At 54.8% G+C, this 6,384-nt stretch overlaps 1 long non-coding RNA gene across 3 annotated transcripts; it reads left to right on the top strand.

The window, feature by feature from the left end:
* The first annotated feature begins 85 nt into the window (after positions 1 to 85).
* LOC120886137 (uncharacterized) lies at positions 86 to 5,115 on the top strand. 3 transcript variants are annotated; one of them, XR_013439354.1, is made up of 3 exons: positions 86 to 138; positions 881 to 1,165; positions 4,898 to 5,115. It is a non-coding gene; the product is annotated as an uncharacterized LOC120886137 (long non-coding RNA). The 3 variants fall into 3 exon arrangements; XR_005728862.2 differs by lacking the exon at positions 86 to 138 and having other exon boundaries at positions 272 to 1,165; XR_013439355.1 differs by lacking the exon at positions 86 to 138 and having other exon boundaries at positions 272 to 1,165; positions 1,632 to 5,115.
* Positions 5,116 to 6,384: the final 1,269 nt, after the last annotated feature.

The raw sequence follows: 6,384 nt of genomic DNA, 5'->3' as shown, positions 1-6,384 counted from the left end.
GGCGGCCGGCGACCTCGCGCGGCGGGTCCCTGACGTCTGCGGGAGGCACGCCCCGCCCCCGCCCCGCCCCGCGGCCCCGCCCCCGGGCACGCCCCGCCCCCGCCGGAAACCAGGTTAGGGCGGGGCGGCCGCCCGCAGGTGAGTGCGCCCTCGTGGGCGCCGCCCAGAGGCTCCGCGGGCCCCGCCCCCGCCCCGCCCCGCCCCCCGCCCGGCTGCCCCGGGCCCCCGGCTCCCTCACCCCGCCCCTGCCCACCTGCCCACCTACCCGTGGGCTGCTCCCGGCCCCACTCCCCTCCGGTCTCCGCCCCACCCCGAGTCTCAGCCGCGGGACCGGTCCCTGCGTACTGGGCGGAACCCGGTTTGCAAAGCAGCTCAGCGTGCTGGCCCTGGGCCTGCGGGTTAACGCTTAACCTCGCTTCTGGAGCCCAGCCGCATCCCTAGCCCCCAACCTTTGGCCCCAACTGTCCAAACGAGGGGTAGAGGATGAGGGAAGTCGGGTGAATCCCAGAGGCCTACCCAGCCCGATCGGGAGCTTTCCTCCCTGCTCACCGCGCCTGGCGGATGGGGCGTGGGTCCAGTGGCCTCAACTGTGACCGCATCTCTCCAGCCGGCTGGGGGTGGGGTGGTAGGCACGGACGCGGCCCTCCCTGGACGCCCTCTGTGGGCCAGACCTTGGGGGGGCCGGGGCGGGGCTAGGGCTGGGAACTCCAGGGCACTCCTGGTTCCTAGGGTAAGTTCTCACGGGCTGCGCGCTCTGTGCCAGGTGCTACTGTAGAGTATCCAGTGTCCCTAGAGCGGAGAAGGGGAAGGGATTAACGCTGGGGGCAGGGCGTCTTTGGAGACGCTATGGACGATTCGAGAGAGCATTCCTGCATTCCAGGTGGGGAAATGGTGTGAGCGAAGGCGTGGAGGTGAGGAGCCCAAGTGGGGCTTTATCCTAAAGGTGCTGGAGCTGCCGCGCCTGCCCGGACTACAACAGCGCCTGCCCCGCGTCGCACCAGGGCCTACTGGCCACTCCGTTGTGCCTGTCCACAGCCTGTGTTGACTGACAATCGCTGGGCCGGATCTGGGGGCGGGAGCACTGAGGGAATCCGATGTACCCCCAAGGGAGTGTGCCAGGTGGTGGACACTATGAGTACGCCAGGGAAGTACCTGCATGGAGAAGGTGAGTTTGTGGGGGAAAGGGAGGGCCCTGTAGTCTGGTGATCAGGCATTTGGACGCCATCCCAAGGACAATGTGGCGCCAAAGTTTTGATGCCAGACTTGTTCAGACGAAGGCTTTAGAGAGTACTCAGGTGTCCACGCAGGTGGGTGGTAGAACTTGATAGGGGTGGGCCTTGTGTCCAACCAGAGGCCCTGGGCTGGAGAGGTAGGGCAGAGGAGGACCGGAGAAGGGCAGATCTAGTGGGAACCAGGAGGAAGAGGGACTGTTGGTCACCTGTTTCCCAAAGAGTGTCACAGGCCTGCTCTCCCAGAAACTCCACCTACTTCCCTCTGCCCTCTGCCCTTGGGGCTCTGGGGAATCCCCTTCCACAGGACTTCATCCCCCTCCTGGTTTTGCCTTTGTCCACAACTTGGCAAGTGACCCTTTATAAAAGTCATTTTTTCTATTTTTGCCTTTCTTCTGCCAGGACCTGGCCTTCCTCCAAGGGGAGGGGGAGGCAGGGATGATGCCCCGAGTTCTTCCTGGGCCTCCAGAGCCAGCTGTGTGGAGGTACTGGGCTGAGGTACCAGGGCCAGGAGAGCAGGGGTGGAGTCAGCAGTGGGGCCTTGGACAGGAGCTGGAGGCCTGAGCGGGCCAGTGGCATTTGGTCTCTCCAGCCAGGGAGCAGTGTTAGTACTGCCCAAGCACTGTGATGCTGGAAGCCCACAGGAATGGATCGTGGCTCTCTTGGGTGTACACCGAGAACCCACTGGGAGACCAGGAAAGGAAACGAGGGAGTGGGTGAGGCTCCAATTCGCCTAAGTTGATCCAGACCTTACATGCAACCCCAGTAAAATTAGCTTCAGATAGTTTTATAAATACACAAAAATTTGCAGTGGCACATGCCTGTAATCCCAGCAGTTTAAGAGGCTGAGGCAAGTTCAAAGCCAGCCTCAGCAACAGTGAGGGACTGAGCAACTCAGTGAGACCCTATCTCTAAATAAAATACAAAGTAGGGCTGGGGATGTGGGTCATGGTCAGTGCCCCTGAGTTCAATCCCCTGTGTCTTCCCCAAAATTAAAAAAAAAAGGTAAACAAAAAATCTAAACTTCGTGAAGAAATAAAGATGCAAAGATGACTGGTCTTGAAAGGACTGGAGTAGAGTTTCTCCAAAGAAGATACACAAACCACCAATAAGCACATGGAAATAATCTGACACCACTAATCATTAGGGAAATGCAAATCAAAACTACAAGGAGAAGGTCTGGGATTGTGGCTCAGTGGCAGTGCACTTGCCTGGCATGTGTGAGGCACTGGGTTCAATTATCAGCACCACATATAAATAAATAAAGGTCTATCAACAACTAAAATAAATAAAGGTTAAAAAAAAAAACTACAAGGAGATACTATCTCACACCCAATAGCTACTACCTGAGCAAATCAAGTGTTGGCATGGGTACAGAAGAACTGGAGCCCACTGTAGATGGGCACAGAAAATGGTTTAGTCGCTACAGAAAGCAGTGAGACAGTTCCTAAAAATTTAAAAATCACCATATGATCCAGAAATCCCATTTCTAGGCAAAATTCAAAGTGGGGACCTGAGCAGATGTCTGTACACCCATGTTCATATCAGCAGTGTTCACAGCATTCCCAAGGTGGCAGCAACCCAGTGTCCACAACAGAACAAAATATGTGTGTGTGTATAATCTGTGACTAAACCTTGCAAAGAAAGTGGGACACAGGAGCAGCGTTGACGATCCTCCATGCTGCACTGGGTGGAATGAGCCAGTCACCAGGGCCCAGCAGTGCACCTGCACTCATGCGAGGCCCCTGGAGTGATCAGAGTCACAGACAGAGGGTGTCGGGGTAGGTGCCAGGGGTGGGGCAAGGGAGATGGCGAACTGGTGTCTAATGAGGACAAAGTTTCAGTTTGGGGAGATGGAAAGGTTCTGGAGCTGGAGGGAGGCAATGGCCCCCTGGCAGTGGGTCCTTAATGCCACTGGGTTGTTGCCTAGAAATGGTTCCTGAGTCCATGGTGTGTTTTGTACATTCTACTACAATAAAAAGGGATGAAGAGCCTATAAAACTTAGAAAAGGAAACAACACTGGTACACTGTCCTAGGACCAACCAGGACATTGTTTTCTTTCTTTCTTTTTTTTTTTTTTTTTAGTTGTTGATAGGCCTTTATTTTATTTATTTATTTATATATGGTGCTGAGAATCAAACCCAGTGCCTCACATAAGCCAGGCAAGTGCACTGCCGCTGAGCCCCAGCCCCCGTCCCTGCCCCAACCACCAGGACATTTTGACAGCAGCTTACTGGACACAGGCCTGAGGTCATGGCCACTTAGAGTGATTTTTTTGTGCATGTTAAAATCCACGAGGAACAGGGATTGATCATGGGATTAGGGTGTTGAGACAAGAGGGTGGCCATCTAGGGAAAATGTGCCCTTGGACCCCTATCCCCCTCCTGTGTAGGAACTCCATAAATCAGAAGTTTAAATGCAAAAAACAAAACCACAAAAGCATTAGAAGGAAATACAGGAGTTTATTTCATAATCCAAGGTTTTTGTAAGCATGACACAAAAGCAAAAGCCACAAACACATTCCTGAAAAGCGTAACTAAATTACCAATGGAAACAATTGCACTGACACAGTTTTAGAACCCAAGGACTGCGGCATGCTGGGGACGCAGGTCAGAACTCACAGGCCCGGCCAGAGATGGCTCAGCAAGCCAAGGACCCCGCACCTGGAGGGTGCCAGTGGCTGTTGCCATGGGATGCTTAACTTCACCCACAATTAGAAATGGAAGGATGGAAGGGCTGCAGGGCAGGTGGGCAGCCCAACTACCAGCAGGAGTGTGAGTGCGTCAGGGAACAGGTACCGGCACAGGGCTTCCGCCTCCCCTGAGGCACTGCCAGAATTGTTTGGATGAGGATGCTACACTAGTGGGAATTTTGCTGTCCTTTTTTCTGTTTTGGGAAGGGGTCTTACTTTGTTGCCTAGGCTATTTTATTTTTATTTTTGTGGTGCTGGGGGTTGAACCCAGTGCAGGTGAGGCAAGCCCTCTACCAACTCAGCAATATCCCCAGCCCTGCCCAGGCTATTTTGTTGTAATCTTTAGGGGACAGGGTGTGGAGGTAGGAATCCCCAAGGGATGTTTCAGAGTCAAGAGGTCATGTGGATTGGGGTCAAGAACACCATGACCTCAGGGCCAGACAGGACCCAGCTGGTGCCTGGGGCTAGAGGCAGTATGTAGGTATCCCTTAGGAGCCACAGTGGGGCCAGCCCTGCCTGTGGGCCTTGCTCACCCACACTACCTGCCCCCACCCCATTCATGCCTCCACACCACTACGTTCCCACCCCAGTGCTGCTGGCCTTCCAGCCTCCTGCATTAGCACCCCACTGCTCCCCGACATTCACCCCCAAATCCCCTGTGCCAATTGCCCCCGCATCCACGTCCCCATTGCTCCTCTGTGTCCATACCCCCTGTCTACTCTCCATCCCCCATGTCCACTGTCCATCTCCCCTTGTGTCCGCTCTCCATCATCCCTGTTTCCACACCCCCATTGCCTTCTGCATTCATGGCTCCATCTCTGGCTCTGGGCTTATGAGACCAGTCTGGATGGGACACTGATGATGTGTAGGGAGAGACGTGGGGGATCCCTGAGTTCCTGTCTGAGCGTCTGATGGGCACAAAGCCAGCTCTCCTCCTGGCCAGGCTCCTTCCCAGCCTTCACCCTCCACACACAGAACTCCACGGTTCCCCTGGTGGACAAAGCCAGAGAAGTCGCAGAGCTACTTCCTGCGAGAGTTTGTGATGCTGCAGGAGCCATCTTGTGACCAAGAAGAGACTGCCTGGAGCACAGCAGAGGCGATTCCAGGTCCTGTGCACCTGAGCTGGGCCCAGCTGCAGAAACTCTTTCTTCTCATTAAATGAAAGAAGCACAAACCCCCTGTTGTTGAAACAATTGTCTTTGGAGTTTCTTTTAATTGCAAATGAAACATGCATTTAGCGTAGTGTGGTTAGCTTAGCTTCTTCCAAACTCTCTTCCTTGAATACTGGTGAGACATATTTCTAAGAAATACATGTCCATTTTGGTGATATTTGCACAGATAATTTTTAATAAAAATGTGTTAGCTCTGCCTTCCACCTCCATCCCCCGATCTCCATAACTACTGACTTGGAGCCCCAGAAACTACCATGAACTCTCTTTCTGGGGAGGGTGACATTGGGAGGAAGAACCTTTAACTCTCCCCTACTAGGCTATGAATTCTTCCATCTTGCATTCCTATAAGGAAATCCCTGAGGCAGACCACTTTATAGAGAAAGGATTCCCACTGCAGAGGAAAGTGGCTCTCAGACCCTCTCTGGGCCTAGTCCCCCAGAGAGGGTAATTGCAGAGTTGTGTGAATGAGTGGAGGTTGGGAATGAGCCTCCACCTAAAGGGGAGCTGGGCTCTGTGCCCCTGAGGCAGGTCATTTAGGCTCACACTTCTGGAGGCCAAGGTCCAGGGCTGCGTCTGGTGGTAGCCCTCTTGCTAGAAGAGTTCCTGGTGGTGCAGGGCCTCACGTGATGAAACGGGGAGCACACGTGTGCGAGTGTGTGCTTGCACACTGGTCTCTGAAGCCACCAGCATGCAGTCCTGTGACCTCCACTAATCCTAATCTGCTCCCAAGGCCTTTCTGACACTGTAGTCAGATTAGGTTTCCTCCCTTTAGACCTGACGAGGGGGGCTCAATTCTACCACACGAACCCTGGGGGCACTGAAACCAGGCCAGAAACCCTGGAGCACGCGTCCTGGCTGCCCCACACCCTGGCCAGGCGCCAGCCCTGGGAAGGAGGGCCTGGAGACAGCTCTGAGGTGGGTGCCTGGTGTTAAGAAGGTCTCAACGAATTTGAAGATCAGAATAATGGAGTATGTCTTCTGGTCACAGTGCAATTGTGCCAAAATATCACAGGCAAGGTGGCAGTCCTGGAAAGTGAGCGTGGACACCTGCCTCTCGTCTCTAGGAGTGGCAGCTCCTTGAGTTCCTCTGCCTTCTGGGAAGGCCCCTGTCTGCCCAGACTCCTGCAGGAACCGGTCCCCACCCCAGGCTCACCTCGGGCTGCCCACCTGTCTCGACTGCCTTCTTGCCCCAGCTGCTGCGCTACCTGTGGCCAGTCCCCACCAGGGCGGCCACCCCCAGAGTGCCCTCACCTCTGTTTCCTCCCTAGGTGGTCTTGTCCTTGGGCAAGC

This window comes from Ictidomys tridecemlineatus, chromosome 5, assembly GCF_052094955.1.
Source record: "Ictidomys tridecemlineatus isolate mIctTri1 chromosome 5, mIctTri1.hap1, whole genome shotgun sequence".
NCBI lineage: Eukaryota > Metazoa > Chordata > Mammalia > Rodentia > Sciuridae > Ictidomys > Ictidomys tridecemlineatus.
This window is presented reverse-complemented; position numbering and strand designations above follow the sequence as displayed.